Source organism: Myxocyprinus asiaticus, chromosome 1, assembly GCF_019703515.2.
Source record: "Myxocyprinus asiaticus isolate MX2 ecotype Aquarium Trade chromosome 1, UBuf_Myxa_2, whole genome shotgun sequence".
Classification (NCBI taxonomy): domain Eukaryota; kingdom Metazoa; phylum Chordata; class Actinopteri; order Cypriniformes; family Catostomidae; genus Myxocyprinus; species Myxocyprinus asiaticus.
The window spans coordinates 44,247,867-44,265,381 of record NC_059344.1 but is presented as its reverse complement, the minus strand read 5'-3'; positions in this window follow the sequence as shown (position 1 = coordinate 44,265,381).

The following is a 17,515-nucleotide window of genomic DNA, read 5'->3' as shown; positions in this document are numbered from 1 at the left end:
TATTCCATACCACAGTGAAATGACTGTAGAACTATCTACAGTAGTTTACAGCTATCACGTCTAGATGTGTTTTTGATCATGTTTTGTGTTCATGTCTTTTATTTTAAAGTTTAGTTCCTGTTCCTGTTCAGGTCATGTGGTTTCATGTCACGTTATTTCCTGTTTCCATGTCAAGTCATGTGATCATACAGTTTCCCTCCATATTCATGTGTCTTGTTTTCATTTGTTTATTGTCTTGGTACTCATTATCAGTTCTAGTTTGTCATTGGTTTAAGTTTATTAGTCTTGTTATCTTGTTTATAGTTCGTCATTGGTTGTCGACCATGACGTGGGACCTGGTAGTTCCTGGTTGTCTTGTTACCCTTGTCCATGTATTTATACCCTCATGTTTGCTATGGTCCTTTGTCAGGTATTGTGTGTTGTAACATTGTTTGGTAGTCAAGTCAGGTCAAGTTATGTTATGTTATGTTATGTTATGTTATCTTATGTTATGTTATCTTATGTTATGTTATGTTATGTTATGTTATGTTATGTTATGTTATGTTATGTCATATCATGTCATGTCAAGTCAAGTCAAGTTTCGTCAAGTCTAGTCAAGTTCATGTTTATGTTTTGTTCACGTTTGGATTTCACATTTGTATTAAACTACACTTGGGTTCTACACTTCATCATCATCGTCTGCCTGTCATTGCCAGCATTGTTACAGAATACCTGACTGCAAAATGAACCCAGTAGTTCAGCTTCTTCGTTTACGTCAGGGGAATCGTCCCCTGGAGGAATATTTAGAGGACTTCTGCACTCTAGCCTGCAGGGTCGACTTTAATGAGATTGCCCTCAAGGACTGTTTCTGTTTTGGGCTGAATGAGCTGGTATCCTCCCTGATGCCTGACGGCTGGAGTACCTACAGCCTAACTCAGTATATCGACCTTTCCCTACTGATAAGTGGTTCACCGTTCACTGTGGGGGAGGCGGATAATGAGCCAGAGTCCCACATCATGGCTGCCGAGCCAGAGTCCCACGTCATGGCTGCCGAACCAGGGTCCCACGTCATGGTCGACGAGCCAGCATCCCACGTCATGGTCGACGTGCCAGCGTCCCACGTTATGGTCGACGAGCCAGTGTCCCACATCATGGTCAACGAGCCAGGGTCCCACCTCATTGTAGACGAGCCAAGGTCCACCTTCTTGCGCCACCTTCTACCCCGGATCCTGAGTCTGCTCCATGCCATGTCACAGCCACACCTCAGCCTGCTCCATGCCATATCAAAGCTATGCCTGAGTCTGCTCCATGCCATGTCACAGCCACACCAGAGTCTGCTCCATGCCATGTCACAGCCACACCAGAGTCAGCTCCATGCCATGTCACAGCCACACCAGAGTCAGCTCCATGCCGTGTCACAGCCACGCCAGAATCAGCTCCATGCCGTGTCACAGCCATGCCAGAGTCAGCTCCATGCCATGTCACAGCCACGTCTGAGTCTTCTCCATGCCATGTCACAGCCACACCTGAGTCTGTTCCATGCCATGTCAGAGCCATGCCTCAGTCTGCTCCATGCCATGTCACAGCAATGCCTCAGCCTGCTCCATACCATGTCACAGCCACGCCTCAGCCTGCTCCATGCCATGTCACAGCAACACCTCAGCCTGCTCCATGCCATGTCACAGCAACGCCTCAGCCTGCTCCATGCCGTGTCACAGCAATGCCTCAGCCTGCTCCATGCCATGTCACATCCGAACCTCAGTCTGCTCCATGCCGTGTTACAGCCATGCCTCAGCCTGTTCCATGCCATGTCACAGCCAAACCTCAGTCTGCTCCATGCCATGTCACAACCAGGCTTCAATCTGCTCCATGCCATGTCTCAGCCAAGCCCCAGACTGCTCCATGCCATGTCACAAGCAAGCCTTTGCTCCACGGTCCAGGCCCGCCTTTGCTCCACGGTCCAGGCCCGCCTCTGCTCAATGGTCCAGGTCCGCCTCCACTCTATGAGCCAGTGCTCACGCCTGCCATGGCCAATGAGTCAGCATCCATGTCTACAATGACCAAGTCAGGATACTGCCGTACCATGTTACCACATCATGCCATGTAGCCACGTCAAGTCACCATGCTTGAACTCTGTATTTTTGTTTTGGGGCATCGGGAGCCGCCCCTAGAGGGCTGGATATGTCACGTCTAGATGTGTTTTTGTTCATGTTTTGTGTTCATGTCTTTTAATTTAAAGTTTAGCTCCTGTTCCTGTTTGGGTCATGTGGTTTCATGTCATGTTATTTTCTGTTTCCATGTCATGTGATATCCTGTTTCCATGTCAAGTCATGTGATCATCCTGTTATCCTTCATGTTCATGTGTCTTGTTTTCATTGGTTTATTGTCTTGTTACTCATTATAAGTTCTAGTTTGTCATTGGTTTAAGTTTATTAGTCTTCTTGTCTTTTTTATAGTTCTGTCTGTTCATTGGTTGTCTTGTTACCCTTGTCCATGTATTTATACCCTCATGTTTGCTATGGTCCTTTGTCAGGTATCGTGTGTTGTGACATTGTTTGGTAGTCAAGTCAAGTCAGGTCAAGTTATATCAAGTTATGCTATGCTATGCTATGCTATGCTATGTTATGTTATGTAAGTCAAGTCATGTCAAGTCAAGTCAAGTTTCGTCAAGTCTAGTCAAGTTCATGTTTATGTTTTGTTCACGTTTGGATTTCACGTTTGTATTAAACTGCACTTGGGTTCTACACTTCATCATTATCGTCTGCCTGTCATTGCCAGCATCGTTACAACAGCACACTGTATAATGATTTACAGGATGTGATGTACTGTAAAATCAATTATGGTAGTTGTTTGTATTATGTATATTAAATACAGTATATTAGCTGTACAATAAAATGTATTATGGTAATTGTTTGTATGTTGTATATTAAATTGCAGTGTTCATACCATATAACTAACCACAGTAAGCACAGTTATAGCTTACAGAGTAGAGTATCTATTACAAGTTAAAACAGAATGAAACAATTGAGGCCTTTTTGCAAACAGAACATTTATTACACAATGACAACTCAAATATCACATAAATGTTTCTCATAAAGGTAAATTATGACTACACACATAAATGTCCAGTCAAAAACTTCAATATTAAGTTCACCAGATGACTGAAAGAACACTCTCCAATTCTCTGCCTGTCCAGACCTAGAAAACAAAAATACAAAAATCAATTAATATCATGAAACTTCAGTCTTGTTTTTATATCAACATGACATTTAAGCTACAAGGTACAGAATACACTCTCAATAACCAAGGTTGTGCGTCATTCAGAAAGGACTTAGATAGAAGTTACTTACATTCATATCAAATAAATTTCAGAGCAAAACATTAACACGTTATATTTGAACATAACATAACTTTTTTTTTTTTAGATGGAAGGGTCAAATAAAGTGGCCAGTATAACTAAAAAAAATGGGGGTCCAATGAATTGCGCACATTCAACCGGTGTAAAACATCCATAGGTTGCCAGGTGCATTCACATACAGTTCTACTTTTTATGTGGTTGTATGCAGAGAATATATCTTCTGGGTTTCTTCTTTTTGATGATAGACCACTGAATAATACCACAAATTTCTCCTCTAATTTGTGTATGTACAGGTTTGAGAATGGGCCAGTTCTCATACAATTTAACAGTAAATTACTATAATTATTTTACTGCTAATTTTTTCCTAAATAATACAGCTCAGTTTGACAATAACATACTGTAAACGGTTTCTACAGTAAGGCATGGTGGAAAATACAGCAATAATACTGTAAAAACAACAAAATTGACAGCAACATACTGTAAACAGTATTTACGGTAAGTTGCAGTTGGAAATACAGTAATAATACTGTCAAAACAACAAAAATAATCTACAGTGCTCTGCTAGCTGTCATCTGCTACAAACAGAGTGCTCAATGCTCATGATGGTGTTTTCCGTGTACTGTATGAGCCAAGGAGCTCTAAAAGAGGACTTTGTGTCTTTATGTGGGCACAACTCCGGCTCAACACATTCACAAGCGCTCACATTTGAAGAGAGCAGCAAATGCAAACTATGTATTTATTGTATTAAATCGCAGCTTTTGTGGTTAAATAATCTCACTCGGACATAACATGATTTTAATCTGTACGCTGAATATTTATGTATTGACATTCGTATATCAGACGGTATCGGTTTTTGGTAACAGAGCATTTTTACGAGCACGAGTACAAATGCCCTGACCTGTTTCCGATTCCAGTATCGGAACATCCCAAATATATATACTGTATATATTAGGGATGTGCCCGAAGCAGAACACCTTGTGCGAAAAGGCACAAATAATGACTTCAAAACAAATAAAGAATTCATCCGAATAATAAGAAAAATATTCGGAAGACTGATCATCCAATGAGCACAGGTATTAAGCAATATTTAAAATAAACATATCGAAAATTACAAAACAATTATGAGTATATGAAGCCAATATTACTGCGGGGAAAACTTATGAATGAAAATGCGCACAATGTGATTTCAAGTTCATCGGATGGCCGCGGTCTCGACTCCGTTTCAGTCTCCGTTAACTGTGAGCGTCTCAGAAATCTAATCTTGTCATGAGTAACGTTAACTAAGATACTATATTATACACATTTTCCACTTTTTAAAATGCCTGTTAATACATAAACACCAAATGTTTGACATATTTCATACGTAAGGATTCATAAACCAACCTGAGCGCGATGTTGAATTCCTGACCAGAGAAGTGATGATTTTATAGCGGAGCTCGTCTGCCCATCTCTTAAAGCTGACCACATTTACATCCATATCGCCAATGAAGGTAATTGCATGGTTTAGCCTTTATCCCCAAACAGTTTAAATGCCCCAAATACTTGTAAATCTATTCAGAATATCCCTGCACATGTAGGATTGCGGAGAAACCAAAACATGCACCTTTTTCCACTTTTCTCTTCTAGAAATGTATTGAGGCTAGCTCGTGCTATTTATTCCACTGCATTTAGCTAATTCTGCACATGTAATTTAACTAACTATTTATGTCCTCCACATTATGTTAAAACATGTGCACACAAAATAATCCTCGAGTGTAGCCTACCATAAAACTTTCTGATATAGATTTACGAGCTTTCACCTGTTTATAGGCTTAATTATTATTATTATTTTTTTATGTTTGTATTTGTAGGCTATTTAATATTCACTGCAAAATGTGTGCTTGACCTTCCACAATTGCTTGACACCTCATGCCTCCAGAATAACATTGTTATACTTGCACACTGCACAGACTAGGCTAAAAGAAAATTCTGTTTCAGCAGATATTAATGTCAGAAATACCAGGAGAAACCAAAATTAAAAACACATTCCACAGTTAGTGTAGCCTACATATCCAGCTTCATCTGATGAGAAAAAATAAAGAATATATCAATAATAGTAATAATTATTATTAGGCTATAATAAATATAATGATTATTATTAACAACAATAATAATAATATAAATAGGCCCATCCGAAACTATAAATGTAAGACATTTTAAAATTTGTTTTGAGGCACTTGCAGTTTAAGCCACGCCCACACCTGGTTCTATCCGAATACAGAAACAGATACAAATCATTTTGTCATAGTAACAAATACAAATACAGATACAGATAATGGCTTCGCTGCACACCCCTAGTATATATAGTATATTTTTAAAACAACTAATCTCTCACCAAATGATTTAAAAAAACATGTCTGTACGAAATACAGTGGGTGTGAGGCTCAGTGGCTCAAATATAGGCTGTGATGTTCTGTTAGACTCACAATAAAAGACACACACACAGAATGCACTTAAGTACTGGTGTTTGTTTAATATGTTCCTCTGCTCAACAACACAAAGCATCTATGTATCAACAACAATTTAACACATTCTCTGTACGTGTATTGCATATGCACATAGCATTGTATTAACACTGTATTAACATTGTATTAATGTTCAGAACATTCCATAGGCTACTCTGATGAAAATGACACAATTCTACCATAACCTGAAATATGCTAATTAGACTTCAAATATAACCAAAACACTAGTGTTATGCTGACCTGGATGTTGTATGCACTCGATTTGGTGACAGTCAGAAAAGTGCTTTAAGTTGGAGTCCACTGACATCACGGAATGCATCCCCTTGCCGTCTGCATGCTAGATCTGGTGTCAAAAGTTAATCAACTGTACAAGTGGCTGCAACATGAAGCGAAACCGCCAGCAGCAACACGTAGTCCAGGCTAAGATATATATATATATATATATATATATATATATATATATATATATATATATATATTTAAGCAATATTACATGAACAAGAGTGTGATATGGCCCTACATCAGCACTGCTGTGATTCGGCCACAGGCCAAGTGCTGTAGGTAATCACAGCAGTGCTGATTTAGGGCTAAATAGCATGATTGTGAGTGTGATATTGCTTATATACAACAGTTAAATGAACAAGTACATTTTAAAAAATTAGGAAAAACTGAGTACAGTCACAAAAATGTCCTGGTTACTTTCATAACCTCCGTTCCCTGATGGAGGGAACGAGACGTTTTGTCAATTTAGTGACACTAGGGGTCACTCTTGGGAGCCCCACACACCTCTGCTTTTTTTAAAAAAGGCCAATGAGAATTGGCGAGTGGAAATTGCATGCCACTCCCCCGGACATACGGGTATAAAAGGAGCTGGTATGCAACCACTCATTCAGGTTTTGTGCTGAGGAGCCGAGACCAGGTCCTGGCCATTTCAGCGGGTAGTTCAGCATTGTGGCAAGAGGGACACAACGTCTCGTTCTCTCCATCAGGGAACGGAGGTTACGAAAGTAACCAGGATGTTCGCTATCTGTCACTCACTCAACGTTGTGTCGATGTAGTGACACTAGGGTTCCCTATACAAAACGCCACAACTAGCTGAACTGTGTTACGTGAACTGGTGGTGTGTGACAGGCAGACTGCTGTGTGCCTCGTAGCCAGCGCACCAGGCCATCACGTAACCTCCCCCAACGTTATAATAAGACTGCCCAACTATAGGGACAGGCTAGCAAAGCCGAGGCCTATTTTCCCTCTCTTTTCTCCCCAAAAAGAGTGGAATTTGTTCCAAGAGGGGCCTCTGCCCAAGGAAAACACAGTTTGCTCTCAGGGAAACAATTTCTGCAGAAGATATCACATAGGGTCACCTTGGGGAACTAACACATGTTGAGCACCTACCTCAGTACAGGGGCTCATTAGCACACATACTGGGCTGGTCAGCAAGTTTCTCCACAAACTCAACTGCCAGAGGGCTAAGGAGGAAAGTCATCCAGGGATCACAGTCTGTAAACATGACTGGGAGTCAAGAGCACACGTCTTCCCCTCAAGGGAGGGGAAAGATGCTTTGCGCAAGTGGTACACCTGGCCAGTTGTCCCAGAATTTACCTGCTCATGCCTGCCAATACATGGGATGAGACTTGCTCAACCCGGAGATTATAGAACCTTGCAAAGGTGTTGGGTGTTGCCCAGCCCGCTGCTCTGCAGATGTCTGCCAAAGAGGTGCCACTGGCCAGGGCCCAGGACGCCGCCACAATCCTGGTAGAGTGGGCTCGTAACTCCGCAGGGGGTGGCACGTCCTGAGCCTGATATGCCATCGTGATGGTGTCAGTGACACAGTGGGCGATCCTCTGTTTGGAGACGGTGCTTCCTTTCCGCTGTCCACCAAATCAAACAAAGAGCTGCTCGGAGCTTCTAAGGCTCTGCATGCAATCCAAATAGATGCTTAAAGCTTGCACTGGACACAGCAATGCCAAGGCTGAGTCTTCCTCCTCCTGGGGCAGTGCTTGCAGGTTCACCACCTGATCCCTAAAAGGAGTCGTGGGAACCTTGGGCATATAGCCCGGTCAGGGTCTCATGATCACGTGACAGTAACCCGGACTGAACTCCAGGCACGATTCACTGAGAGAGAATGCCTGCAGGTCCCCTACCCTTTTGTTGGAATTGAGCGCAGTCAGGAGGGCAGTCTTCAAAGAGAGTGCCTTAAGCTCAGCTGACTCCAAGGGCTCAAAGGGAGCTCCCTGTAGACCCAGAAGGACTATGGAGAGGTCCCATGAGGGGACGAGGCATGTTCTGGAGGGATTCAACCTCCTAGTGCCTCTCAGGAACCTGATGATCAAGTCGTGCTTCCCCAAATACTTACCATCTACTGCATCGTGATAAGCCGAAATAGCAGCTACATACACTTTCAGGGTGGAGGGGGACAGCTGCCCCTCCAGCCTCTCCTGCATGAAGGAAAGCACTGATCCAATTGCGCATCTCTGGGGGTCTTTGCGTTGGGAAGAACACCACTTAGCGAACAGACGCCACTTCAAGGCATACAGGCACCTCATAGAGGGAGCCCTAGCCTGAGTGATCATGTCCACCACCGCGGATGGTAGGCCACTTAGGTCTTCCGTGTCCCGTCCAGGGGCCAGATGTGGAGATTCCAGAGGTCTGGTCGCAGGTGCCAGATGGTGCCCCATCCCTGAGAAAGAAGGTTCTTCCTCAGGGGAATTCGCCGGGGGGGGATTCTCCTGTCGCGAGGAGTGTGAGATCTGAGAACCGTGTCTGGGCTCCTCATCCTCCCTGACCTTGCGCAGGGTCTGTGCAAGTAGGCTCACTGGGGTAAATGCGTATTTGCATAGTCCAGGGGCCCAGCTGTGTGCCAGCGCATCTATACCGAGGGGTACCTCGGTCAGGGCGTACCAAAGCGGGCAGTGGGAGAATTCCCAGGAAGCAAACAGGTTTACCTGTGCTCGACCGAATCGACCCCAAATCAGCTGGACCACCTGAGGGTGTAGACTCCACTCTCCCCTGAGGGTAACCTGATGCAACAGAGCATCCGATGCGGTGTTGAGGTCGCCCGGGATGTGAGTGGCTCATAGCGACTTGAGGTGCTGCTGACTCCAGAGGAGGTGACGGCGGGCAAGTTGTGACATGCAACGGGAGCATAGACCGCCTTGATGGTTGATGTATGCTACCGTCGCTGTGTTGTCTGTCCGGACCAACAAGTGCTTGCCCTGGATCAACGGCTAAAACCTCCGCAGGGCGAGCAATACTGCCAACAACTCTAGGCAGTTGATGTTCCAACACAGATTTTGCCAGTCCAGGAGCCGGCGACTGTGTGCCCATTGCATACGGCGCCCCAGCCCATCTTGGAGGCATCTGTTGTAACCACGACGTGCCTGGAGACCTGCTCTAGGAGAACCCCTGCCCATAGAAATGCAAGGTCGGTCCAAGGGCTGAAGATGTGTCGCCACGCGATGTGTCCTGTGACACCATGCCCATCTTGGGACTCGAGTCTGAAGCCAGTGCTGAAGCGGTCCCATATGCATCAACCCAAGCGGTATGGCCACCGCTGAGGATGCCATATGCCCCAGGAGCCTCTGAAAAAGTTTCAGTGGAACTGCTGTTCTCCATCTGAACATCTTCAGACAGTTCAGCACCGACTGTACGCGCTCGTTCATGAGGCGCGCTGTCATTGAGACTGAGTCCAACTCCAAACCGAGAAAAGAGATGCCCTGAACCTGAAGGATTAGCCAGTCATCGAGATAGTTGAGGATGCGGACACCAACTTCCCTTAGCAGGGCAAGGGTAGCCTCTGCAACCTTCATGAAGATGCGAGGGGACAGGGACTGGCCGAAGGGGAGGACCTTATACTGGTACGCCTGGCCTTCAAAGGCAAACTGCAGGAAGGGTCTGTGTCGAAGTAAGACCGAGGCGTGAAAGTACACATCCTTCAGGTCTACCGCCGCAAACCAATCTTGATGCCGGACGCTCGCTAGAATGCGTTTTTGCATCAGTATCTTGAACGGGAGTCTGTGCAAAACTCGGTTCAGTACTCACAGGTCCAGGATTGGTCGCAACTCATCGCTTTTCTTCGGTACAATGAAGTAATGAGATGAAGTGTTTGTGCCACAGCTGGGCGCACAGGGGCGGGGGGTCTGCCGCTGGAGCACCATACCTGCCAAAATGGGATGGTGGTCATGACGACGGCCTTGCGCACTGGATATGTGATCCAGGAGACGAGGGAACCATTCTTTTGTCAGGCTTTCGGGTGCTGCAGCCTCCAGGGCATGTGGCGACAAAGGATTCTCCTCCCGGCCCTCCACCGGGGATGGAGTGGTCTGTTGACCAGCCCCAGAGAAGTGGGTCTCCTCGCCCCTGAGTCACGCATCTCAGGGGCACTTCGAAGCCTTCCTTGCATTCTTAGTGGCTGGCCACGAGACGGGTGGCGTCTGCTTCCTGCGGAGGGCTTCACACCAGAGCCGGGCTGAGCTGGTGTTGTTGCTGCAGGAGGACGCCCTTGGCGACGAGCAGACACGGTGCGGGGCCTTAAGCCGTGCCAGGGCAGGATATGTTGTAAAACCTCGATCTGCTTCTTCATCACCGAGAACTGCTGGGCAAAGTCCTGAACAGCGTCGCCATACAGGCCAACCTGGGAAAAGGGGGGAGTCAAGATATCGTGCCTTGTCTGCCTCTCCCATCTCGACCAAGTTGAGCCAAAGGTGGCGCTCCTGGACCACCAGGGTGGACATCGCCTGCTCGAGAGACTGCGCCATGACCTTCGTCGCCCGGAGAGTGAGGTCGGTCACCGAGCACAGTTCCTGCATCAATCCCAGGTCAGAACTACCCTCGTGCAGTTCTTTTAGTGCCTTGGCTTGGTGTACTTGCAGGAGAGCCATGGCATGCAGGGCATAGGCAGCTTGTCCAGCGGCACCGCAGGCTCTAGCCGTCAGGGATGACGTAATCCTACAGGCCCTGGACGGGAGTCTCGGGCGCCCACGGCAGGTGGCGGCGCTCTGAGGACACAAGTGCACCGCGAGCACCTTATCCACCTGGGGGATCACTGAATGCCCCCTGGCCGCTCTGCCATCGAGGGTAGCAAGAACAGGGGAGCTGAAAGACCGGGACCGGGCAGTAAAAGGTGCCTCTCATGATCTTTTCAGCTCCTCATGCACTTCCGGGAAGAAAGGAATGGGGGCAGGGCGTGGCGGTGGGTGGCGCTCCGTGCCCAGGAACAGATAGTTGAGCCACAAGGGTTCAGGGGAGAGTGGAGGGTTCCACTCTAGCCCGACGCTCGCGGCCACCCTGGAAAGCATGTCCGTCATTTCTGCATTGGCGTGATAGTGGGCGACCGTTCTTGAAGAAGGAAGCTGAGCCGAAGCCTCTGCGTCAGACTGGACGAGCCCACTATCTGATGCTGCGCTCGATAACTCATCATCTTCTGGAGCTCCGAACGAGAAGTCGAACTCGTGCTGTGACGAGCCACCGGTCTTGTGTGAGAGCCTGATCAGGGCAAGTGAGCGTGCTGGGGAATGGGAGATCCGTGGGGGGATACACGGTGGTCCCATTGATGTCCCCAAATCGCCCCCAGCGCTAACGACGCGGCCTCAAACCCATAGGTAGAAGGACCGGTGTGGGGAGCAAGCCACGACCGCAATGTTGCCATGGTCATGTTCTCGCAATGAGGACATGACTCATCCACGAACGATGTCTCCGCGTGGGCAGTGCCCTGACACGTAAGACAGCGATTGTGGCCGTCAGAAGCGGAGAGATATCAGCCACAACCAGGAATAACACACAAATGGAAAGGCATCTTTAAAAAGACATTCAGTGTGTGCCGCTCTTTTAGAAAGAAAATATACTCTTTTTAGAATATACTCTTTTAGTTGTTTCTGCCGAAGTGCCCAAGGGCGTTCTCTGCACTCCACAGATGCAGGGGGGAGAAGCTGCTGAAATGTGCCGTAGAATCCAGCAGATGAGGTGAATGAACTTTGCGGATTAATTCAGCTTCAATGAATAGAACCGCTCGGCTCTGAAAAGAAAATCTGAATGAGTGGTTGCATACCAGCTCCTTTTATACCCGTATGTCCGGGGGAGTGGCATGCAAATTCCACTCGCCAATTCTCATTGGCCTTTTTTCAAAAAAGCAGAGGTGTTTGGGGCTCCCAAGAGTGACCCTTAGTATCACTACATCGACACAACGTCGAGTGAGTGACAGATAGGGAACGCATTTGTGCATGGAACTACTATATTACGCGACGGACCAGAATCTGCCATTGTTGGTTCAAACCAAATGATGCGTCCAAGCCTTCGTTAGTAATTCAAAAATGTCACTTCAGAAATAGTATCACGGCTTGTGCTGTTTCTAACAAGTTATTGGATAAATAAGGATGTGTGTGTGTGTGAGAGAGAGAGAGAGAGAGAGATAGAGAGAGAGAGATGGAGCGTGTGCGATCACCTGTTGCCACACCCAAAGCAGAGATGCTGTCAGCTTTCTGAAGATCAGCTTTCTCAGTGGTAAAATAGCCGTCCAAGCGGGGGTATTCTTCTCTATTTCACGGCAGCCAGTGCGCAAGAGTCATTCACTATAGAAACCGCAATGTCCTCCGCCATTTTAAACAGTATGTATCCAATGTGGAAACTCCGGTCAGAGGTAAGCGCCTTGAGTTCTGTAATCAATCAGTCTGTTGTTTCTCTCAGCTGTGATGAGCCGTAATGCTGAAGTTGTTCGTTTAAAGACGTTTAAAGCTATTTCCTAGCTTTAGTAGTGTTGTAGTAATACGAGCGATCACGAAGCGCTGTTCTATGTAAACAATGACTGACACAGATTCACTTCACATCACCAAACTGGCTCATATTACAAACAAAAATTATCTTTTGCCACCACCTGCTGACTAACATATGTAATGTAAAAAAAGAGATGTAAAAAGAGACACATAGCCTACAGTAGCTCTTAACACATCTGCACTGCTCTTACACTTTAGTTTAGAATGGCACGAACACAAGCGGAGTGATACACACACAGTGAAGCGTCCGAGTGCTGATGATGTCAGACCATCCGTGCTCATGGAACGTGTCTCGTCCAATCAGATTCGAGGACCGGAACTAACTGTTGTATGTATGTATGTATATATATATATATATATATATATATATATATATATTAGAGCTGGGTACTTTAATGTAAAAAAAATATAATAACAATTACGCAATCAGTGCAGTATCCGTCTTTTCCACTTACTAAAACTTCACTAAAGCTTTTCTCTACTTCCTTTTGCTAAAATTTGAGGTACACGCTCGACTTGACTGCACATTCTGGCAAAGAAACTGACTATGTGGAGCCTAGCATGCTTCTTCATTACACATGACACATCTTCCAGCCATAATAAACACGGGAGCAGATTTACTGCATGGAGAATTGAGACGTCACTCGCAGTCTTCGCATTGCCCGAAATCGCTCACTGACAGTATGTGTCCACTGCCACATGGTGAGCGAAGCTAAGCGGGAGTTTTTAAATCATTCCAGTGAGAATCAACCTCGCAAGCATGCAGTGCGGCCTCTATTGGAATGAAATAAAAAAGCACCCTGAGCTTCGCTCACCACGCACCAGTGGACATGTACGGTCATCTGAACCAGTGTCAAAAGCATGACCGTGCCAGAGAGACCCAGCATGTGTGCAATAGAGACTGAACAGAACCCAGAGAAAATAATAGTTTCAAACTTTTTTACTTCAGCAAATTAAAAGTCAGCATTCAATCAGTTTTATATCTGTATATACTGTATGGTGTCTAACAGTGTTGTAGTACTCGAGATCGGTCTTGTTCTCGAGAACGGTCTCGAGACCACATTTTGAAAGTCTTGGTCTCATCTCGGAACTGAACGCATTTTTACTCAGTCTTGTCTCGGTCTCAGACAAAGAGGACTCAGGATTTTATTTCAAGACTGGTCAAGACCACAACTGCAGGGATTTCACTAAATTGCCTGTGCATTGTCTGATTTATTGAACCGGTGAATGGAGGCCGGGCGGTTACTCCTGGGTCCTAGTGCCTGCCAGATCCAACCTCTGTCATTGCAACTTATGTGTTTTTTTTTTTCTCTCTCTATCAACAATGCGATTTTGACCCAGTGCGACTTATAGTCAGCTGCAACTTCATTTCCGGAAACTACAGTAAATATATAAATAATAAAAAATGTATTTGCTGTGCCGTTGCAAGAATTAATTTGCAAGAACAAATTTGTTGGTTTTTCATTATCCAATTAGATCTCTTGGCAACTGTGACCTCATTATACAGCATGTTACTTTCATTTTTTGCATAGCCGAATTTCAAACATTACAAGTTCACGCTGCTAAGACAGACAGAAAACATGTTCTTGAAAAGGAAAACTATCGACGATAGTTATGTGGGATAGTGGCGTGCCATGGGATTTTTTAATCGTAAAAAGTGTGCTGTGGCAGAAAAATGGTTGGGAAACACTGACCTAAACCACAAAGAACCAAAAAACCGTCCAAAAGAAAAAACACAGCAGTATGTAAATTCTGCAATGCAATGCTTACCAAGATGGCTGGGACCACGTCAAACTTTAATCGGCACTTAGAAAGGAAGCATTAAGAAAGATAAGTGTAAGTGATGCTAGCTAACCTTAGTAATCTGCCTCTTGCTGCATTCCATTCAACTCAGAAAGTTACTATATTGTTTAAGAAAAGACAGAAAAAAGTGAAGACTTAAGTATTGAATAATTGTTTGATATATTCTGTATTTAAAGATGGTTTCTAGGGGAAGAGTCACCCAAAAATCCTGATGCGATGCTTGCACAAAAATGTTATTGTTTAGGTGGATGGTAAAACTTTGAAAAGGAGTGTTGAATAAAGATGGTTAAGTTGATTTCAGCTCCTTAATTGAAAACAATTTCATTGAAAACAAAGGAAAATTCACACACATACAATTCACCTCTGCAATGCCTTTTGATTATTTTATCAAGACATTTCTCATGGTACACTGATACATACACACACACACACACACACACACACATATATATATATATATATATATATATATATATATATATATATATATATATATATATATATATGGCAATAAAAGAGGTGAATGTAGAGGAATCTTCATTTGTTTTCTGTGGGTGTTTTTATGGGAATGTGGATCTTTCAGATTAATTTGAGGAGTGCCTATGGTTTGCATGTTCCACATTGTATCGTAAGTGTGTCATGCAGTGTGGGACTTGCACTGGTCTGGTCTTGGTCTTGACTCGGTCTTGCCCTGCCTTGGTCTTTGTCTCGACTTGGTCTCAACCCCTCAAAGTATTGGTCTTGTCTGGGTCTTGATACACTCTGTTCTTGGTCTTGACTTGGTCTTGGTTTAGGTGGTCTTGACTACAACACTGGTGTCTAATAATGCACTGGCAACGTACACTTAAGTTTTTTCTAGCCAATAAAGCTTGATATGAACTGAATCTGCCCATTTGATCCTATTTGAAAAAGTCCACTGGAAAGCGACAGAAGAATTTGCCCAAATTTTAATTCCAGCATGTCCACTGATTTTTTATATACAGTATATACTGTACTTGTATCAAAGTTTATACCTGTAAAAATTTGTCTAATTAACTATCTGCCAAAAAAAAAAAAAAAAAAGAAAGAAAAAGAAAATTTTTACATGCACATATTTACATAATGAAAATGAACGATGACTTACTAGTTTCCTGCAAGTTCTCTGAGAAAGTATAAATTGAATAAAATTATGATTAAATTAATGTTTGTTTTAATGTACCATGTAATGGCACCCATGTGTATTTATATTTTCCATTTATTTCCTTTTTATTTATTTTTTTTACTCAGATTACATGCTGCTGGCGAATTGACTCATCCAATCATACTTAGCACTTGGTTGTGAATGAATGGCATGGTGTGGGTTAATAAAACATTTCCAGCCGCAGGGACAGATGAGTGTACTGTCTTGTCTCTGCACGTGCCATTACTTGGATCAAGGCTGTTATTTCACTGCACATCTTTCTCTTGGGCCTCAACACACTGTGAGCAGGAGCCTTCACCAGTCTGCTCTGGCTAGTCATGGCCTCAAATGGGAAACACTTGCAAATGAGATGGCATATTAAAGGTGACCGACTGAACCCATTCCCTCTCATTTTTGCCTTCACATTCTCCCTCTCTCTATCTTTTCATCTTGTTCTTGCCCTCCCTGACTCTCTTCCTCTCTTTTCTCTTCCTCACATTCCTGCTCACTATTTCTATTTCTATTTCCACATATACAAGGACCTGATTTACAACAAATGGCACGTCTCATTAGCCTTACAGCCTGCCCTCCTACCGTAAATTGCCCTGTTCTGGTGACAGAAAGGAAAGGATTGATACGAATAGAGAATTGAACAAATTAGAGCTGAGTACATCTGTCTGAATGGACAGAGGGAAAGGGACAAAGAGAGAAAGAACGAGACATAGAGAGAGAAATGTTCGAAACAGAGAGAATGATGTTGGTAGGTAAAAGAATAAAATGAGCAAGTGAAATTAATATTTGTAGGTTGCTATTCTTCAGCAGATCTGTCAAAACTCTATTAATGCCTTGTGAAAGCAAAAATGTCTTGACAGTTTGAATGTAGCATGAACAGTGAATCAGAAAATATCAGAGACCTTGCTTGGCAACAGTTTGTATCAGCAGGCTGGTCATTTGTCAGCAGCGTTGCTATCAGTTGCAGCCACCATCAATAAACTCTTCAGTTCTCCACAGTTCATTCATTCTTTTTCATGATCCTAACATCCTCACTTTTTACACCTCAAATGTATGTAGTGACGTGCATGGAAGCGCTGAAAACAAATAACACCAACTCAAATTACATAATGAGACTTTCAATAGAGAAACAGAGTATGATCTTTTTAATCCTATATGTAATGCAATGAAATTTAATGAGCAAACATTTGAATAAAGTAAATTATCTTCATGGATTTCTTAGGCATTTCTCTCAAAGTATATGGGATTAATATGTCACTGATTCTTGAGATAAGGGATAAAACATATCCTACATACAAAAGTCCTATTTATGTTAAAAATCAAGAAATGTATAGTAATAAAAATACTGAAAAAGTTAAATCCAAAGGAAATGTGTATATTCATTTATTACTTATGTTTTTAAATAATTTAATTAGAATATTTTAAAATGCATGCTCTATACTTGGAAGCACATGTACTGTAAATTAACCTGTCCTCAGCAAGAGGTCACAATGTTAAACTGCAAAAAAGTTTTTTAAAAATGCAACAAATTAATAAATATGAATATCAAATGAAAGTTAGGGACCTGTAAGATATCAAACAATACATAAAGTAATGTATTTTTATTTTTATGTTTATGTTTTTCCATAAAAAACAAATGCCTATCAAAGTTTTGTCCTCACTTTGTGACAACTGTGACAGATTTTTTAATAATCCTGAATAAATCAGACTAAGAATTGGTCAGCTATAACTCTGAGTACCCCTTTCCCAATTCCTGTTCATGGTGGATGCAACAGTAGGACACGTGGTCTGGTCATTTTTATATTTTTATATATTTCAAACAAACAATGTTTAAGTCTTTGCTGTCACAGATTCAACATATCAATACCATCATCCCATTGTGATAATTTCTGTTAAGAATTGTGGAATAATTTTGGCATTTTAGTTTAGGTTATAG